We start from the raw sequence: 22,053 nt of genomic DNA, 5'->3' as shown, positions 1-22,053 counted from the left end.
AGGCTCTCCCTTGAAAGTCCAGATCTGGACTCAACTCTTCTATGAACATCACCTGATTAGCACTGACCTCTAATTGCTCTTTTTTTTAAATCATATATATATATATATATATATATATATATGATTAAAATATATATATATGATTATATATATATATATTTCTACTGTACAGCATGGTGACCCAGTTACACTTACACGTATACATTCTTTTTTATCACATTACATGTTCCATCATAAGTGACTAGACAGAGTTCCCAGTGCTGTACAGCAGGATCCCATTGCTAATCCATCCTGAAGGCAGCATTCTGCATCTGTTTATCCCAAGCTCACAGTCCCTCCCAGTCCCTCCCCTTCCCCCTTGGCAACCACAAGTCTATTCTCCAATTCCATGATTTTTTTTTCCCTGTGGAAAGTTTCCTTTGTGCTGTAAATTATATTCCAGATGTAAGTGATATCATATGGTATTTGTCTTTCTCTTTCTGACTTACTTCACTCAGGATGAGAGTCTCTAGTTCCATCCATGTTGTTGCAAATGGCATTATTTTGTTCTTTTTTATGGCTGAGTAGTATTCCATTGTGTGTGTGTGTGTGTGTGTGTGTGTGTGTGTGTGTGTGTGTGTGTATAAAATATCTTCCTAATCCAATCATCTCTCGTTGGACATTTGGGTTGATTCCATGTCTTGGCTATTGTGAATACTGCTGCAATGAACATGCAGGTGCGATTGCTCCAGTCTTTATTCCCCACTGCTGCTATCTTTAATTTGTTGTGTTCTAGGCTCTTAAGCCCTTATATTTGCATTTCTTTTTAGCTGTCTTAGTTTGCATTTATAGTCTTCCTTAGGCTTTTGAAATATTGTTATTTTTTTGTCCTCAGATTAGACTGTGAACTGTCAGCTCTAAATGCTATACTGTTTCTATCCTCTTATCAAAGAATCTATAGCAGTCTCTAATTGTATTGTGCTGGAATAGAATATCAGAATATTAAGATTTCTTTAGTAGCCTGGGATAGATTATTCAACTCTCAGAGTATTTAGGAACAAATCCAAGATTTAAAGCAGTCATTGACTTTGAATTTAAACTCCCTAACCTCCAAGTGGCTTTTTGTCCTCCTGCTCCAGATCAGAGTTAAAATAAAAAACAAAAACATGAAGGAGAGTAGAAATAGGGATGGAGGGGGAGGGAGAGAGAGAGGGAGTGGGGAGAAAGGGAGAGAAAAAGAGAAATTCATTGGTGCTGACTTGCTTGGCACTGGTGGTGTTCTGTGCAGAGCAATTCTGGACATCTCTTGGCACTATTGGCAGATGAGGAAAGACAAGTTACAGTTCTTACAGAGAAATAGTCCATAGAGCTCTCCCACTTTGGAATTGCTTGCTCAAAGGCATTAACTATGTATACAGTCATGAAATAGGTTATTTGTGCTTCCACTATTTGTCAAAGATGGAAATTTCCAATTTTAGTGAGGATGAATTATATCTTTCCTATCTCCCCTTTAAGGCTACCCAGTCCATGTCCTGTGTAGTCTGGGTCGTCAGCCTTTACAGATATTGTGTCTCATTTTACAGTTCAAATAACTCTCCTCTGGGTACTATCTCCATCTACTCTGTTTCAACTTCCTAACATTGATAAATTTAATGTTCCTTCCTCCCACGTTAGCTGTTAACAGAGAAACAACTATAACTTACTTCAAGAATACCCCATTTTATAATACCTATATACAGTATTCTTCATTTATAAGCAATATTTTCATAATATTTATAAATCCAAGCTGGGGCCATTTCATGGTGCCATGGGATGGTGGAGGCAGGGGGGCATTGTTTTCTCTCATTTTATTCTTGATGACAAAAGAGCTACTTGCCCTGCCATAGTTTGAGATGATTAATTATAGAAGAAAAGGACTCCTATAAGCTTCTTATTAAGCTGACTTTGAGTTTTATTCCTCAAACATTGTTTCCAGTGATGGTGCAAGGGAGAAGGCAATAGGTTTTATGAGAAATTCCTTGTCATTTCATTGTGAGACATAAACTGTTTTTTTTATTAAATTGTTAGGTCACATGTGAGACTCTTGGTATGAGCAAAATAGTCAACTGTGTGGAAATAAACCTTACAGTCAGGCTATGTTATTAGGAAGATTTCTGACACTATTCTGACATTATTGCCATGAAAGAAGATAACAAAACAAAACAAAAGTCCTGTTTTCTATTTGCAAAGCAGGCTGGTCACATGTAAAACAACTGGATATTTGCAGGCATAATCTATTGGAAATGTAAATGTTTCAATATTATACTCGTTTTGGGGTTTTTTTTTTTTTTTTTTTTTTTTTGCTTTTTAGGGCTGCATGTATGGCATATGGAAGTTCCCAGGCTAGGGGTCTAATTGGAGCTATAGTTGCGGCCTACACCACAGCCAGAGCAATGCAGGATCCAACTCGCATCTGTGACCTACACCACAGCTCAACTGTGTCCTCATGGTTACTAATGGGGTTCCGTACCACTGAGTCACAACAGGAATTCCACAATAATATAGTCTTAATGTCACTGATGCATACTTATTGCACATCTGTTTTATGCTTGCTTTAACTGCATGTCACTCCCTGATACATTATTATTTCATTGTTTTGACACAGAAAACAGCCTATGTTTGAAGTATATCGATCCATTTGCTTTTCACAGTTTTATATCTGCATTTTACCATAATATCTTATCAGATAAATAGTTAAAATTCATTAACCTGAATCCTAGCATTTGTACCCACTTACACAGAGATTGTGCAAAGATTGTGTTACTTTATAATTAGGGGGATAAAAGAGTTTTTAGGCAAATGAATACAGTAACAGAATAGAGGGGGCTATTTACACTGCTCAATAAAAATACTTTTTATGGCCTCACCCATGGCATGTGGAAATTCTTGGGTGAGGGATTGAACAAGAGCTGCAGCTCTGTCAACCCCAGATCCTGTAACCTACTGTGTTGTGCTGGGACTCAAACTCATACCTCTATAGTGACCCGAGCTATTGCAGTTGGATTCTTAACCCACTATGACACAGCAGAAACTCCAGTAAAATATTTCTTCACAAAAATGTTGAAGTACTTATTTTCAATTAAATTTGGTGTAATTTCACAGTAAATTTTTACTGTACATTGTAGTGGGTTCCCTAGGAATTGACTATACAATACTCACATAGTCTTATTAATAGTATTCTATTTGAAATAATAGCACTACTTTTATCTCAAAGTATTTTATTAATTCAGATTGGCCATTCACATTTATTTTGCTGTAGTGAGCTACATTAAAAAAATACTTGATCAAGATTCAGGTAACTTGAGTTGTAGTCATAGTCTTTTGACGCTAAAATTCAATGATTCTGTGACAGTTACCTAACTTGGTTAGGATTTGTGTATATATTTGATAAAACATATCTATTAATATATTAGACAAAACCTTTCTGCTACTACTTGCTCCACATTTAAATGGCCATTAATTGATTGGATTAGGGGTAGACACCCAGCCCAAATTGAACTTATCAGGTAATGGGTACTTGCCCTTGGAATTTGGAGTTGAGGCACTGAGAGAATAGGGCAATTATGCAAAGGGTGCTTAAAGAAAATGACCATATGAGATATTGGACAGAGTTCACTCCAGAACAAGTCCAAGCTGAGTTGTCACTGGAAGCACCCGCCAAGAAAAATAGAATTCAGGAGTTCCTGTCATGGCGCAGCAGAAATGAATCTGACTAGGAACCATGAGGTTGGGGGTTCGATCCCTGTCCTTGCCCAGTGGGTCAAGGATCTGGCATTGCCATGAGCAGACTTGGCTCAGATCTGGAGTTGCTGTAGCTGTGGAGCGGGCCAGTGGCTACAGCTCTGATTAGACCCCTAGCCTGGGAACCTCCATGTGCTACGTGTGCGGCTCTAAAAAAGCAAAAAAAAAGAAAAAAGGAAAACAGTAGAATTCAGTATATGCACAGATAGAAATAGAGATAACTTATGTCCCATGAAAAGTAGTTTCAGTTCCTAAATTTCCCATTTCTGTCCCACCTGACCAAATAGTATTTTACATTCAATAATCATATATGTATAAGACTATCTATTATATCCATACAATACACCTGTCTTGATTTATTCTACTTTGTGATTCTAATCTTTGAGTAAGATTATATAATTAATTATCAAACAATTTTTATTTAATGTTCTATATTACTAATGTGTTAAGTGCTATGAGAAAAGCAAAATTAAAAATGAAGTTTTAGGAGTTCCCACTCTGGCACAGTGGGTTAATGATCTGGCTCATTTCTGTGGAGGCAACAGGTTTGATCCCTGGTCCAAGAACTTCCATATGCTGCAGTTGTGGCTATAAAAAGAACAACAAAAAATAAAGAAAAGGAAGTTTGAGAGATGGTCTTTTTTTGGTTGTTTTTTATGGCTGCACCTGTGGCATATGGAGATTCCCAGACTAGGGGTCCAGTCGGAGCTGTAGCTGCCAGCCTACACCAGAGCCACAGCAACACGGGATACGAGGCGTGTAAGCGACCTACACCACAGCTCATGGCAACACTGGATCCTTAACCCACTGAGCGAGGCCAGAGATTAAACCCGCAACCTCACAGTTCCTAGTCGGATTCATTAACCACTGAGCCATAAAAGGAACTCTGAGAGATGGTCTTTTTAAGTATAATCTTAGAGACGATTTTGTGGTGAAAATACTAACACTTAAAAAAAAATAAAATTTGCCAATATTTTGTTTATTTTAGATATCTCAAATGGAAATACATATCACAGATAAATCTACAGTAGTGCTATATACATGTTTTCATCATTATAACCTATGCATGCCTATATTTGTTATGATGTGAATAGAGAGAATTTTTGCAAACATGTACAGGATGATATATTGGGTGCAAACTGTTCTGAGTGTGTGTTGCTAGGAGAATTTCTGTCATTTCTATTCATGCATAGTTTAGTCACTGGGATCAGTGCTTGGGGGGAGAAATTATACCTTCTTATTTCAACCCTATCATCCATTCTTCATACAGACATCAAGAAGTTAAATTGATTTCTTCCCTGATTCAAGGAGGATGTATTATAAATAGGGAAACAGATGAACATCATATTTCTTTCAGAGATACCTTCATTTAGAGTCTTTTCTGAACTAATTCTGTAAAATATTTTTTTGTTTGTTGTTTGTGCCTCTGAAATTTCTACATAGGTTGCTTAGTGGTCAGCTAAAAATCGGACTGAGATTTCCCTAAAAGCCCAGAACTATTAAGTCTCCCAGTCTATGCCAAGGCTCTATGTGCATGTTGGGACATACTTTTAACACTTAGCCAGGCAGCTTATAACTCTGCCTTAGTCTTCACTTCCTGATTGTGCAGAGTCTCAAGGTCAGAAATGAGAGCTTGGGGCCTTCTGCAATCTTTTTTGGACATGTACACAACCCCACACATGTATGAAGCCTTCTAGTTATCCAGAAATATGTCTCAGCTTTTAAAAACCCATATTCACATCTCTTTGCAATTTTTCCTTTTAAGTTTCAGGTTAGCCTAGTGTTTGTTCCATCTCTTATTTACTACCTTAGGAATCTGAGATATTCAAGAATTGCCTCTGATAGTTTATTCCAATAAACTCCCCCATGAAAAAGGCTGTTCACACTGGGAAAGCTCCAAATCTGGTCAAATAAAGACAGATTGTAAGTGGTATCTTCTAGGGAACCACCCTTCAAATCAAATAATGACAATTATCTGGAAATTTATTTTTAGTCTTTTCTATTCCCTCTAGTTGTTACCAGTCCACTGCTTTTCACCATGATTTTGTCTATTTTCAACGCTACCATGGAACTTGCGGGGGAGGGGGGGTTAAGGAATAAGGCAATTAAAAATACTACAAAGCTTGCTGTTCTACCTGAGATTCAGCCATTTTTCTTAATTAAAAACTCCCCAGATTGCTGCAAGCCTCTGGTTTGAGTATTAAAATGCTGGTTCTGATTATGTATATGTAAGTTTTCTCATTGCTTTTACAGAGGACAGAATTTTTGGAGGTCCATACTCCATAGTTTTAACTCTTTCCTCCTTGCCTTTTTCACTTACTCTAATTTCCCTCACCACCAAAAGCATTTCTCTGCTTCATCTTTCATGTAACCAACTTGACCAAATCACTGTTCTCCAGTTTATTTCATCTCAGTTCAAGTGGAAATACCAGTTGAAAACAAAAACTCACATTTCTAATTCTGAATTCTGGAAGGAAATAATATGATTGGTGCAACATTTCTGCAGTGTTTATCCCTGGTCCACTTAAGCATGGTTAGAATAATGGTGTCGTATAATATTAGCAGAGAAAAAGGAGGCATACCTCTGAAAATAGGGATTTGTTGGGGCTTGTTAAAAACTCCAAATGTTATTACTTAGATTATTATATCCCTGGAACGAGCAGAGAATAGATAGTCAATACATTGTGATATGATGAGTGAATGAAGTGCAGAGATAAATATTGGGTTTATTCTTACTATTCAGAGGTGATGATTATTAACACATTGATACTCATCCATCTAGTTGCATAGAAATCTATTATGAAAAATTTCTCTGAGAATTTTAACAAATTAATCAAGGAAAAAAAAGAAGATGTAAAGAAATGGAAAGATATTCCGTGCTCCCGGGTGGGAAAAATTAATATTGTAAAAATGGCCAGACTACCCAAAGCAATCTGCAGATTCAATGCAATCCCCATCAAATTACCCATGACATTTTTCACAGAACTAGAACAAACAATCCAAAAATGTATATGGAACCACAAAAGACCCAGAATTGCCAAAGCAATCCTGAGGAACAAAAACCAAGCAGGAGGCATAACACTCCCAGACCTCAAACAATATTGCAAAGCCACAGTCATCAAGACAGTGTGGGACTGGTACCAAAACAGACAGACAGACCAATGGAACAGAATAGAGAACCCAGAAATTAACCCAGACACCTATGGTCAATTAATCTTTGACCAAGATGGCAAGAACATAAAATGGGAAAAAGACAGTCTTTTCAGCAAGCATTGCTGGGAAACCTGGACAGCTGAGTGTAAATCAATGAAACTGGAACATACCCTCACACCATGCACCAAAATAAACTCAAAATGGCTGAAGACTTAAACGTAAGACAAGATGCCATCAAACTCCTAGATGAGAACACAGGCAAAACATTCCTGACATCAACCATACAAATGTTTTCTCAGGTCAGTCTCCCAGAGCAACAGAAATAAGAGCAAAAATAAACCACTGGGACCTAATCAAACTGACAAGCTTTTGTACAGCAAAGGAAACCAAAAAGAAAACAAAAAGACTACATACAGAATGGGAGAAAATAGTTTCAAATGATGCAACGGACAAGGGCCTAATCTCTGAAATATACAAACAACTTATACAACACAACAGCAAAAAAGCCGACAACCCAATGGAAAAATGTGCCAAAGACCTGAACAGGCATTTCTCCAAGGAAGATATACAGATGGCCAACAAGCACTTGAAACAATGCCCAACATCCCTGATTATTAGAGAAATGCAAATCAAAGCTACCATGAGATACCACCTCACACCAGTCAGACTGGCCATCATTAAGAAGTCCACAAATAACAAACTCTGGAGGGGGTGTGGAGAAAAGGGAACCCTCCTACACTGTTGGTGGGAATAGAAGCTGGTACAACCACTGTGGAGAACAGTGTGGAGGTACCTTAGAAAACTATACATAGAACTAGCATATGACCCAGCAATCCCACTCTTGGGTATATATCCGGACAAAATTTTCCTTAAAAAAGACACATGCTGGAGTTCCCGTCGTGGCTCAGTGGTTAACAAATCCAACTAAGAACAATGAAGTTGCAGGTTCGATCCCTGGCCTCGCTCAGTGGGTTAAGGATCCGGCATTGCCGTGAGCTGTGGTGTTGGTCACAGACGCAGCTCGGATCCCGCGTTGCTGTGGCTCTGGCATAAGCCGGCAGCTACAGCTCCGATTAGACCCCTGGCCTGGGAACCTCCATGTGCCATGGGCACAGCCCTAGACAAGACAAAAAAAAAAAAAAAAAAGAAAAAAACACATGCACTTGCATGTTCATTGAAACACTATTCACAACAGCCAAGACATGGAAACAACCCAAGTGCCCATTGACAGATGATTGGATTAGGAAGATGTGGTATATATACGCAATGGAATACTACTCAGCCATTAAAAAGACCAAAATACTGCCATTTGCAGCCACCTGGATGCAACTAGAGACTCTCATCCTGAGTGAAGTAAGTCAGAAAGAGAAAGACAAATACCATACGATATTACTCATATCTGGTGTCTAATATATGGCACAAATGAACCTTTCCACAGAAAAGAAAATCCTGGACTTGGAGAATAGACTTGTGGTTGCCAAGAGGGAGGGGGAGGGAGTGGGATGGATTGGGTGCTTGGGGTTAATAGAAGCAGACTATTGCCTTTGGAATGGATTAGCAATGAGATCCTGATGTGTAGAATTGGGAACTATGTCTAGTCACTTATAATGGATCATGATAATGTGAGAAAAAAGAACCTATTCATGTTTGTGTAACTGGGCCATCATGCCTTATGTAGGAAAAAAAAATTGTATTGGGGAAATAACAATAAAAATAAGAAAATATAATTAAAGAACATTTTCCTATATCATTAAATATCCTTGTAAAATATGAGAATAAATTTTTCATAGTAATTCTCTTTCCATTCCAAAGGTTCCCTTGTCCTCAATAGTCCAGACTGTTAATGGGGTCACCTAAACAATTATTACTCAGATTTTACTGGTTATTTGCCTTTTTTACTTAATGTAGAACTTCAAATTTACACAAAATCTTTCCTACTTCTCTAGGAATTGTTTCATTCATTCCTTTGAACATTGTTTTACATAAACCATTGTGTAGAAATTTATATGATTAGAATTTATTCATAGGGGAGTTCCCATCGTGGCGCAGTGGTTAACGAATCCGCCTAGGAACCATGAGGTTGCGGGTTCGGTCCCTGCCCTTGCTCAGTGGGTTAACGATCCAGCGTTGCCGTGAGCTGTGGTGTAGATTGCAGACGCGGCTCGGATCCCGTTGCTGTGGCTCTGGCGTAGGCCGGTGGCTACAGCTCCGATTCAACCCCTAGCCTGGGAACCTCCATATGCCGTGGGAGCGGCCCAAGAAATAGCAACAACAACAACAAAAAAAAAAAGACAAAAAAAAAAATCGACTATAAATTACAACTTAAAAAAAAAATTTATTCATAGGAAGTATTTTCTACATAGCTCAAAGAGTATCAATATATTTGATTCATTGGATATTTCTTACCTAATTGCCCCTTAGACTTGATTTTTTAAAAGCTTTTTTTTTGGAGTTCCTGTCATGGCACAGTGGTTAACGAATCTGACTAGGAAACGTGAGCTGTGGTTTTGATCCCTGGCCTCGCTCAGTGGGTTAAGGATCTGGCATTGCCATGACTGTGGTGTAGGTCACAGATGCGGCTCGGATCCCCCGTTGCTGTGGCTGTGGTGTAGGCCAGAGGCTATAGCTCCGATTAGACCCCTAGCCTGGGAGCCTCCAGATTCCGTGGTTGTGGCCCTAGAAAAGACAAAAAAAAAAGGTTTTTTTGGTCATGAAATTTTCTAAAATCTGATAGAAGAAACTCTTCAATGTATTTGAATTCTTTCTTGCATTAACCCATGTAAATTATTTTTTGAGTATTATACTATGTTTCTTGAAGAATCTAAATTTACTGTGACAAATTGTATACCCTCATACACTATTTATTCAAGTACAAATGATAATTTCTCAATTGTTACATAATAATTTGCCTCTTTAATTTACTGTATAGTTTGAACATTTTTGTTCCATTTTTAATGATGATTTTATATTCCAGTTAAAGAAGCTTTGCATTCATGAGTAAAGTTGGCCCTTATGGTATTGCAGTTACTGGAGGAACGTTATTGAAATCCCTGGAAGTACAGAGATGGCCATTTATTATGTCTTGATGTTTGCATCTTCTCTGTGTGTAAGCTCCTAGGGAAAAGCTTTTAGTCCAATTTTAATCTTCAGTTTTCAAGCAATGTTCATTCAATGCTGCTGCACATTCAAAAAGTCAATTTATCAAGAATCTCTGATCTTAGGCAATAATTATACTATGTTCCCCAGAGTTACATGTCTTTCATTTGGCTGCTTGTTTAAACTTGCAAGTCTGTGTTTTTCTTTCTTGGATCTTTTTGTTTTATTTTATAAGTGTAAAACTGCAAGAGATTAAAGAATCAATATGCATAGTATTACCCAAAGAAAGGTGCAACATTTGAAGGGAAGATATAGAGGATATGACTGCAAGACTGAATTTAACCAGATTGAATTACTGTTTGTTTCAATCTGGTTGAGAAGAAATGGCTTTTCTGTAACCAAGAGTTCATTGATTGGAACACTAAAACAATCGCTACCATTGTTAGCAGTTTTTTATTCAATCTCCTTAATGTCTAATTATATTTGACTAGAAATTTTCCTAGTATCTAGAATTTCAAAGACATGGCATATTCTCCGTCCTTAGGGTACATACCTTTTCTTAAATCTACGTATACAAACAAATGAGTCTAATGGGTGACTCATTGGATTTTGAAACATTAGCTTTGTTAATATAGTTAATTTAAATATCATGCCTACTTAGTTACCTGCATTTCTCCCAATCTCTCCAGCCTCTGGACAGAAGAAGCAAGGATAATAAAATTTTACTCTTCCTTTCTGTCAGTCACTTGTATGGGTTTCTCTAAGGAAATATACTTTTAGGTGCTATTGTTGATTCAGTGGACTCCCCAATCTTTCTGGCTATTCAATTGAGTACTTAAGTTCTAGCAAAAGTGAGGCACTTGAAGATGCCACAGAATGCTGTAGAAAATATGACTTTCCTTTTTTTTAATGTTATAGTCCACTGTGCAACAGAATATTGTGCTAATGAACATCATACAATTTTGAGAGTAGGAGAGGTGTTCTTTTTCTCCAAGACCAATAGGAGACAGCACCCTATACATACAACTGTGTATATAATAAACTCATATGTCCCCTCAAGTAGATTGTTTTAGATCAGAACAAGAGAAAGATTTTGGCTTTTACATGAAGTTGTCTTTCCACTTAAATGTTTTAGCTACAAAGATGTCTTTGATTTTCTGTGGCTGGACTTCTTTCCTCAAATGGTTGAGAAATTAAGTAAAGAAGACAACTATTTTTGGAAAATTCCCAGAGACTCCAAAATCTATGGTGGGGAGTGGTAGTGGTATTGCTATTGTCCAGGTATCATATCGAGTTTTCCATGAACCAGTGCTCTTGATTTTTTTATGTACCTCCCTCCTACCCTCCACAGCACTGGGGCATGGCTCTGTGGTTGTCTTAACCAGGAGACAAATCTGAATGACAGATAACCATGCTGCACAGTGATTTTTCCTCTTTGCAGTGATGTCTAGTGCTTTCTCACTGGCTCAGGCTCATCACTCTTGAATGGCCCCTTTTTCTTGAGGGTTGACTTAGGAGGCTTGTCAGGCTCACTATCTCCATCAGTTCACCAGCTGTGTCCAGCAAACCTTAATCCCAGTTTGTGCTCAAGCTGGTTTGGACTGATGGATCAGCCAGCCATTGTTAGTGTGTAGAAATACCATGACTTAGAGCCAAGTCCTCTGAGCCTGCGAATAAATTAAGGGACCAGGAGACCAAGTCAGGCTGTGGTAACTTATTGCTACTTTGCAGATACAACCAGGATCAAACCCAGAAACCATAGCTTAACAAAGCCAAGGGCAACATTTATGTCTTCAGTCAGAGATTGTGACTGAGGTCTTATCTGGGTAGAAAAGACATAGGGGATTTCTAGCCCAAACTAGAGGACTGTTATTAAGTCAATGAAACTTGAAATTGTGGACTTTTAGAATTATGAAGAAAAATCTAGAGGATATAATTACAGTAATTTTCTACAAATTTTAATTTTTGTATAAATTCTTTCAAAGAAATATATTAATTATAATGAAATTGAGATGCTGATTGGCATCTTTCATAAGTAGTACATATTCTCATACCAGACAGCCTTGGTTCAAACTTAAGGTCTACCACTTATCCAAGATATAAGATATTATTAGACGAGTACTTTCACTTGTTCATTACTCAGATTTTGGATTGTCTCTGTGGGTTTTTTTTTTTCCATCTGTAAAATGGGGGAAATAATGTTAACTACCTTAAAATGATGTAAAGATTAAATGAATTGATACATGTAAAGTTTTAAAAACAGTGTCTAGTGCATAGTAATTCTAGGTTTCAAACGGACAGAGCCCTTCTTGCACTTAAAGCATGGCAGCCTCCATGAGGATTCATAGAATTCTTATTGTTTTCCAGAGCATACATTTCAATTCATTACTCCAATTCAACCCACTTCCATTCTAAGAGTCCCCTCTAGAATACCTATATCATATACATCTGACTTTAACGCTTTCAACAATGGTGAGTTCATTACTTGAAAAATTTGTTACACAGTTCTAAGTACCATCAATCATGGAGTTCCTGCTATGGCACAATGGGATTGGTGGTGTCTTAGAAGCACTGCAGCGCAGGTTCAATCCCCGGCCCAGCACAGTGGGTTAAGGATCTGGTATTGCCACAGCTGTAGCTTAGGTCACAGTTGTGGCTCGGATCTGATTCCTCACCAGGGAACTCCATATGCCACAGGGTGGCGAAAAAAGAAAATGAGTAAATAAATATATAACTACCATTGATCTAAGAGACAATAGGATATAATAGGAGAAATTGCCCTTGATTCTGACAGATCTAGAATCCCATCCCTGCCACCTCTTAGATGTATGTCCTTGGGCAAGTGTCTTAACTTTTCTGGTTCTTCATTTACTCATGTTGAAAATGGGTATAATCTTAGCATATAATTTATAGGTTTGCTATGAATATTACATGAGATATTATATGTGAAGTGCCTGGCACATAGAAGGTGCTGAAAAAATTGCTTTTTATGGTTTGAGTCATTATTACTCTTTGTTCTTTAAAGATCAATAGAAATAAATTAAATCGTCCTTTCACACAGTTACCTATAAGATCTTATAGTTAAACAGATGACATAAACCCCACTTCCCTGTCTTTTTCTATCATGGATTTTCTCAAATATTCTTTTGACATGTATTTTTTTTTTTTTTTTTTACCCAGACCCCTCACCGTCCTGGATGTCCACCTCTGATTATTCTTTAGTTTGTCAATGATCTTCTAATACTGTACCAATCCAGCCTGATTATAAGTTACGTGTAGGAATTAGATCTTCCTTAGAATATTTTAAGGTTATTGAGACAACCTAATTTTCTAAAGTTTTATTAAGTTCCTGGCTCATCTTGAGCCTGTGTTTAACTAAAAACCCAGATTGGGGGTAGAGGTGAAATATTTTACCTAAGTTGATCTGAAACTACTTCTTTGTTCCTTTTTTACTGAAGGAAATGCATAACCCAAAGACTCAGTCTCTTGTTCATAAGATTAGTCTAGGAAGTGTGTGTGCAGGTACCACTAACAATCTCCTAATATTAGAATATAATATAGAAAAAAAGCTATGTTATGAGGAAACCTGGATAAATGTTTTCCACAATACCTTACAGTTTTCCCTGAAATGCCTTCCTTTTTGTCTCTTATTCTCTATTGACCCCAAACTTTAAGATGATAGCTTCATAGAGCTCCATCCCAAGGGTTGTGGCAAAGACTAAAAAGGAGCTCAAATCTACTCATTCTTTTTTATAACACTAAACAGCTATGTTGTATCAAGTAAGTTGGTTAGGATAGAAGCTGTGGTTTTGCCCTTTTGGGACATCTAAAATTACTCACTCCTTTCTGAGTTAACCAGTTTATACCTATAATTCAAGTAATCAGTGTGGAGGTTTTGTTTTGAATTATACTGAAGATCTACTAAATGTCAGTTACTATGCCAGACTTTAGCGATGGAATGGTCAGAGAAATGTACGTGATGTATTTTTTACCCTTAAGGAGATTACAGCCAGCTGGGACTAAATCATTCCAATATAATATCATAAGCGCTATTTCACAGGTATTTATTAGTGCCAAGGGAACACAGAGGAGAGAACAACTAACTGCTTACATGATGAGGCTGAAATAAAAGAGGATTTCTTTTCTGAGATCTGAAGAATAAATAGGAATTTAAAAAAATCAACCAGGATTTAAAGGTTTAAAGGTCTTGCATGTATCTATAATATCTGTATCTATGTATTAAATATGTGTACTGAGTATTATATAAAATACATATTATGTACTTTGGAGAGAGAACATCTACCTGCTTTAAATAAGAAAATATCATTTTTTCTTAGCACTTTGGAATTATTTTGAACACAAAAAGTGTTTTTCATTCTTAATTCATTTAAAACAGCTCAAAATGGCTTTTATTTGGCAAAATATCTTAAGTACACTTCTGAAAAATTGTTTTACAGATGTGTTCTCTTTAACACAATTAAAGTGAAACCACTGTGATTAAACTGTTCTTTTATCCAGACTTTATTAATATAGACTTGCCTCCATCCAAGTCATTTGAATTTGAAAAAGCAAAATATATCTAGATATATGAGTAATAAATGCAGCCAAACTAATGGATCTTAGTCAATTCTTGGCTGCGAAGAAAACCAATTTTAACCTGGGAAATCGATTAGAAATGTGGGAAACTCAGTCAGCAGGAAACCAGTGACCAGGACCGCTTAAATTGGGTTAGAAATGGAATTTCAGACTACAACATGCTTTAGGATTTGAAGTAACTAAACAATCTAGTGAATCTGGTTTGCTAGGAAGAAGTGTTAAACTTCCTGACTGTGGAAGAATAGCATATCCTAAGGGAAATTATAATTAAAGCACAACAGATTGTATTTTTCTCTTTCAGAGGAATGGTAAAGAGCAAGACGAATTCGGTGCAGCCTCCCAAAGGACTGTTCAAAGATCTACAGGTAAAGAAAAATCTGTTCTGGAAACGAGGAGAAAAGGGAAATGGAATAAAATAAAAGTCTGCATCAGTTAAGAATTTTAGGAAAGAGATAAAGGCAGCAGCAGGAAAGTGAAATGAATTTGTGCTCACAAAATTAGTCAGAGATTATAAAGGGGCATAGATAATGGGAAGCCTTTATGCTTATATCACAGAAAGATCAGGAACAAAATGGATTCGTTAATAAACTGAAGAAACTACAATTAAAATTGACTATTAAATATGTGCTTTCTCAAATCTATATTTAGCAATAACAGTGTATTTCTTTTCTAAGACCTATTTGGACAAGTTGGAGCTAATGGAAAGTAGGTGAAAAAGTGAACAGCCAGAAACTAGTAATTAAATAAGAAAAGAATGTACATTAGGGAATAGGAAACTTCTAGGATGAATTCACTTGTCTTTTATGTGAACTCTGTTTTTACTTCTGTATAATCAAACTCAGTCTGGTCCTAAATAGCTAAGCAAAGTAGAAGACTATCAGTGGAAATCAGGTAAGTGTGTTTAGAATCACAACTGGCTGAATACACTTATGTCACAGGACAGGGATTTTATTATACATTTTTAAGAGTTTAGTAGTCATATACAAGTGAGGATATCTGGAGGCATAATTAGTGGCTGAGAACCAAGAGGTTATTAAAAAATACTTCTAGTGGAACAGACACCATTACCTCCCCAAATGATAAGGCTCCATAGTAAGTCAGTTGCATTTAGACATACATGTCTCATATATTTTGAAATAGCCCAAGACATAACAATGAAAAAAGTCAAGTTGTGTATTTCACATCTTCCGGATCCCTGCTCTTAGCCTATTTACAACCAAGCTTGCCATCCAAACTTTCCTAACTTCTTATCAAAATCTGATGTATTAGATTATATCAGATACCTGATGTAGGTAGGTATCAGATACCCTGTTAGAACGTTACTCTCTACTAGCAAATTAATCAATGAAACTACATATACTATTGTGATCATGTGATGTCATATACTTCTGGGTTGTCTTTCCCAAGGGTTAATTAATCATTTGAAAGTGAGTCTTCTGGAGATCCACAACCTAAATTTAGTAACAAAAAGTTATTCTTTTTTATACTAATAATTTTAGGGAAATATGGCAGAATATCAGGATGGATTACTTCAGCAACACTTTCAAGCATCCTTCTAATCCTACCACACAGATTCTCTGCAAACTAAAACTACTGTGGTCTTTGAAGTTAAAGTCATTGAATATTTCATCACATGTATGTCTACTAGGTGTTTTACATGGATTAATTAATATAATACAAAACAACTCTACAGATTAGGTATTATGATTTCTCTCTGATTTTCAGATGGGGAAATGGAAACTCTAAGATTAACTCGACTCATGCCATAATGCTAGTAAATTGTAGAGCTGGAACTCATATTTTCCTGTGTCTCGTTCCAGAACCTGAGTTCTTTACCACTATTCATACTGCCTATATATTGCATTACCTTTTCATGCAATAAGGTTTGTTAGAAAGTATATGTTACAAAGAGTGGAGAAGAGCAAGAAACATCAGAGACACCTCTTTTATCCTGATTGTTTCTGTATATGGACATCAATTAGGAAATTCCTGGCTTCTCTGTGCTTTCTCTATCAGAAGAAGAGTTAATTATCCAATTCATAAACCAAAGAGAAAGAAGAGGGCATGCAGAACTCAGCACCTTCTCCTTTTGTCTTTAAGCTCAGTCTCTCAGCAGAGAACATTCATTTTGCTCAGCTACTTTGTGCCATAAGTCTTTCAAGGCCTGCAGGGAGAGGCCAGCATTTAACCACACACTGTCTATTACTGGGGTTCAGCATTAGGAATTCCACCTTTGACACATACCTAGTGCAAGTTCTTTAATAGCTCCATCAATAATAATGCTGACATTTAGTTCTAAAGCTGCCTACTGCTTCTTTAGTCCTCAATTGGTTTACAACTCAGTAGTGGAAAAAAGGTGTCAATTATTGATCACATCAAACTACTAGAGTTATTTACAGTTAAGATTTATAAATTTTTTCTGAGTGGCAAAGAAAATAGGAACCAGGCTTTGCTGACATGGTGATAGACATCTGGAGAATTGGATATATCTAGATTATTATGCCGCTGCACTTTCTTCACTAATATATCTGGCATTGTTTTATAGGTAATACAAATTCTTTCCTTGGTACCATTTTTGTTTGATTGTTTTAAAATATTCCTTGATGAGTTATTCCAAGTATGATTGGGAGGACAGTGTTAATTTAGTATTTTTATTTGATATTTGATATTTATTGAGATCCCCAAAAATATATAACCAGGTTATTTAAGGAGAAATCTTTGGCTTGAACAATTTAAAGATCGGCTATAAGTAAATTGTTTTATAGGGCCTGGTAGTGTCAAATAATCAATTACTTGTAGCACTCAATCTGGCACTTACATCTATAATATCTTATTTTGTTTTCTAATTTTTTTCTTTTGTCTCAGTGTTGTCTGCCAAATGAGATTAAAAAATCTTCTAAATCGAGGGTGACATAGCATACGTCCATTTATCTTTTACCTCAATTGCATGGTCACAGGTTATGGGTTAAATAAATTTTTGTTGACTTGGAAGTATAAAAAATTTAGTCAAGTTAGTTATCTTTAAATCACCAAATTTCCTACCTGAATTATTCAATTTCCAATCAGTTGTTGGAGAGCTATAGTGTATGTCCCTTTTCATACTCTGACTCTTTGGGGGTAGCCTATTGGTAGCATCTTTTGCCAATATTTATTTATCAGATCCCCTAAGTGGATTCATAAAAATAACTTGACATTTCTGAAATTTTAGTAGTGTGGAGTAAAGTGGTAAAGATGTCATGGAAGGAGGCTGCTTTAATTTGAGAAACACTCTCTGTCAGTACAATCAGTCTTTTGTTTCCACATATTCAGTATCTGTGGATTCAACCAACTGCAGCTTGAAAATATTAAAAAATAAATTCAGATAGTTCTAAAAAGCAAAACCCGAATTTTCCACATGCTGGTGACTATTTATGTAGCATTTACATTGTACTAGATATTATAAGTAACCTAGAGATAATTTAAAGTATTCTGGAGGATGTTCATAAGTTATATGCAAATACTATACCATTTTATATAAGGGACTTGAGCCTCCGTGGGTTTTGCTATTCATGGAGAGTCCTGCAACTAATCCCTTACAGATACTGCTGGATATCTGTACATAAATCATCTGCCAATGTCCCTGGAGAAGTAGTGACATTTATGTTGTTGACTGAAAAGATAGACTGCCAGATATTTCTCCAGCAAATATGACTTTGTTTGGGATCAGTAGAAAATTGCAATTCAGGGTCTGCAACTATGGTGAGCCATGTGCAAGTCTCTGCAAGGCAAGGGAAGAACACTTTTATAGAAGTGAAAAAGAAGTTGGGAGGCCTGTAGTAAACAGAGTCCATGGCTTTTCATTGTCTGATCCCTTGCCAGGAATGAGGAGGATTCTTTGTTCTTCCTGTTGGGTTCTACTATTATCACAGAATATGAGAGTTCCCTCTCCTGGTATCCCAACTCTATTTAACTGAGGTTTCTGTTTATTCATTTTTTTTTTACATTTCCAAGTTTTGATCAAGATCTTTTTCTGAAAGCATTGCTGGCCGAAAGTCAGTTTTTTATATTTCAGTAGCTTTTTCCCCTCAATGTCAGGAACAACCTTTCCAGAATATAGTGTCTCATGTCAAAGGGAAAGTGTACAGATTGGAAACCTATTAAGGTCACATTAAATTAACAATGGGAGTAGGAGGGAAAACTCTCAGGCACTTTTTCCCCAAAGTTCATATGTTATCAAGATCATAGACCTTGGAGGAGTTGCTGCCATGATATAGTGGGTTAAGAATCTTACCTCAGTGGCCCAGGTCACTGTGGAGATGGGAGTTTAATCCCCAGCCAAGCACAGTGGGTTAAAAGATCTGGTGTTGTCACAGCTGTGGCATAGGTCACAGTTGTGGCTCAGATTCAATCCCTAGCCCAGGCACTTCCATATGCTGTGGGTGTGGCCATAAAAAAATCATGGACTTTGGAAATCATCAGAATCATCATCAAAGATTTGTCAACAAACTTCCAACAGGCCTGGTTCACATATCTTAAGAAAGTGGTCTCATCAGTTGTTGCCTGCTTTAATTATGAGAACTCTTGACTTTCAGGTCACCAGATGATGTACAGGTCTGTCCATTCAGAATTCAGAACTTTCTTTAGTTATATCGAGTATATTCAGGAGTCTATTCCTTGGAGTTTCATGGCACAAGGGTTGGTGATTTGTACCTGATAGGGGTCTTTCCAGTGGGGTTGGGGAGAGTCCTTCTGGAAGTTTTTTTCCTAGTAGATGAAATCTCCAGGTTGCAAGGTATGATAATTAAGGTCTTTATTTCCCAAGGGCTCACTGTGAAAAGATTGTTCTATCAAAACATGGTTACTTATAATAGAAGCAGTTAGGCCTTTGCTATGTTGGAGTACCTCTTCTTTTATCAGTTGTGGATCAAAATAAGCAGGAACAAAGTGCATTGGGCATCCTATCTCAAAGACTGAGAGTATATGAATTCCAAAAGGGGTGGATCTGAGATTTAGAAAGAGCAATGGCAATGCTTGTGGCTGAGGTACTTGAAGAGCCTCTATAAATTTTGCCAGTTGAGTCTTAATAATGCTATTAGTGTGTTTGACTAAAGCAGAGATTGAAATCAGTAGACAGAGTGAAAGTGTTTTAACACTAGCCAAACAACAGACTTGTCGAAGTGCCTGGCCAGGTAAATGACTTCCTTGATCACTATGAAGTTTGAGAGTAGTTCCCCAGGTAGTGATAATATTTTCAAAAAGGTCATGAGCTACAGAAGAGGCAGTAGCTTGTCTGTAAAGGAAGGTTTCAGTCCACTATGAAAACATACAGACCACAACTAAAACACATTTATATCTGTGAAGTGGAGGAAGTTATATGAAATCCATTTGCCAGACCTTGAATGGTCCATTAGACATTTTAAAATGTCTGGGAGCAGTATGAATAGGCTTCCTTGGTTTGTGCTTTAGACACTTGGGACAAGTGAGGTAGACACTCTTTGTGGCCCTGTTAATGTTTCCACACCAATATTGATTCATGAAGGCTATCACTTTGTCAGTAGACCAATGATTTAATGCATTTACAATGGTAAGGAGTGGGACTTTTAGAGTCTCCAGTTGGACTGGGTTATTATTTGGTCCAAACTGCAGCTCCTTTTTTTTTTTTTTAAATCAAACCATTAATTGTTGAATTTCTAATCTTGCGTTTCCTTTTCTGTGACAAATTATTGGACCTCTGTAGCCAGTTTTTCAAAATTATCATTTGGGGAAATATCCCTTTGGACCATGACAGAGGTTTTGCTTCTGTTGTTTCTTTTAAAGGCATCATTCCTTGTGGATATATCAGCAAGGTGATTTCCTTTAGTATCCAAGTTTAAAATGTACCAGAATGTTAATAATAGCTAAAGATATTACATACCTTTATGGCAGAAAAATGTATTTTATTCAATAATTTCTGAATGTAAGGCCATTTTAAATTTTATTTCCACTGAAAGCAAGGAAGCTACATTGCTTCCACAACATTCCCAAATCATGAGCTACTCCATATCTACAGTCAGTATAAATATAGACAGTTTTGTCCTTGGCTAAAATTATAATAGCATATAATTTAACTGGTTGGGCTGAAGTAGACATAGGTAAAGATGCTGCCTCAATAACATCAAAAGGAGTTGTAATAGCATACTCAGCACAATATTTGCCATTGTCACCTTTTAAATAAGAATCATTGTAAACCATAAGAAGTCAACATTACCTAATGAGATTTGCTGTGGATTGTTATGAGGAGTCAGGAGGTGATCCATAAATGTTAAGTCATTATGGGGGACTTCATTGTTGATGGAGGGGAGATTAGACCATTTAAGGTAATTACAATGCAAAAGAGTTATGTGAGGGGTGATTAAGAAAAGGACTCATAGGAAGTGAGTAAGCTGGCTGAGAAATGTCCAATGTGATAAGAATTCAGGAGAACTTCTGCATGGGGTACAAAAATGGTTAAAGGGGACAAAAAAAAATAGTGGCCATAATGGTTGTAAGGCAAGTGGGGTATCCCCATGCCACAAGGTCCAGTTGCTAGCTATAATTCACTATGGGTTGCTAGTGTTCCCTATTTATTTTGGGTGAGTAGCCCAAGGGCATTCCCTTCCTTTGCATATGCATAAAGGAAATAGGAGAGATGATAATTGGGATACCCAAGGACAGGTGGGTTCATCAAACTTTTCTTTAAAGATTTGAGGTCTATGTTCTCTGGTTCTTCCCATAAAATTGAGTTGGGGTTATTATTTCTGAGTAGAACATATGATGGTATAGCTACAAGGGAGAAATTTGGAATCCAATTTTGGCAGTAACCCACTGGACCAAGAAAACCTCACAGTTGGTGATTGGTTTTAGATTGGAAATTTAGGATACAATGAAGTCTATCTGGATCTAATTGTATCCCTTGTTCTGAGATCACATGCCCTAAATATTGATCCTAGGTTTAGGCAAAATGCAGTTTTTCTTTGGTGACCTTATGTCCCTTTAAGGCTAAAAGCTTTAACAAATGGATACTGTATTCTTGTGAGGGAGCTTTAGAAGGATAGCAAAGAAGCAAATCATCCACATATTGCAACAAAGTAGAACCTGTAGGGAACTTTAAGTCATCCAGATCAGCCTTCAGGATTTGCAAGAAATAAGAACTTTCAGTATAATGGTGAGGCATTACTATCCACGTGAAGGCAAAAATGTATTGGTTAACCTCATCAACTAGAATACCAACTGTATTGCATAAATCAACTATAGTAAATGATTTATTTCTGGTGGGAATGGATGTTCTTAATGTATGAGGGTTAAAAACAACAAAGTGTCAAGGGGTAGCAATGTCGTGTATTTGCTTGGATATCCTGGACAAACTTTCACCCTTTGTGCTTTGGGTTTCTTCTCCCCAGTAAAATGGGTGAATTACAGGGGCTAGTACCAGGGATAATGAGACCTTGAACT

The 22,053-nt window shown here is 36.9% G+C and overlaps 1 long non-coding RNA gene across 2 annotated transcripts in view; it reads left to right on the top strand.

Moving 5' to 3' along the window:
- Positions 1-22,053, top strand: part of LOC110257770 — a 163,539-nt gene that overhangs the window by 85,871 nt on the left and 55,615 nt on the right. For both annotated transcript variants that reach the window (XR_002340738.1, XR_002340737.1), the window contains exon 5: positions 14,906-14,969. This is a non-coding gene — a long non-coding RNA (uncharacterized LOC110257770). The remainder of the gene's footprint in view (positions 1-14,905; positions 14,970-22,053) is intronic.

The sequence above is a fragment of the Sus scrofa genome, chromosome X (genome assembly GCF_000003025.6).
Source record: "Sus scrofa isolate TJ Tabasco breed Duroc chromosome X, Sscrofa11.1, whole genome shotgun sequence".
Lineage (NCBI taxonomy): Eukaryota > Metazoa > Chordata > Mammalia > Artiodactyla > Suidae > Sus > Sus scrofa.
Note: the sequence above shows the minus strand (reverse complement) of the source record. Positions and strands in the feature narration are given on the sequence as shown.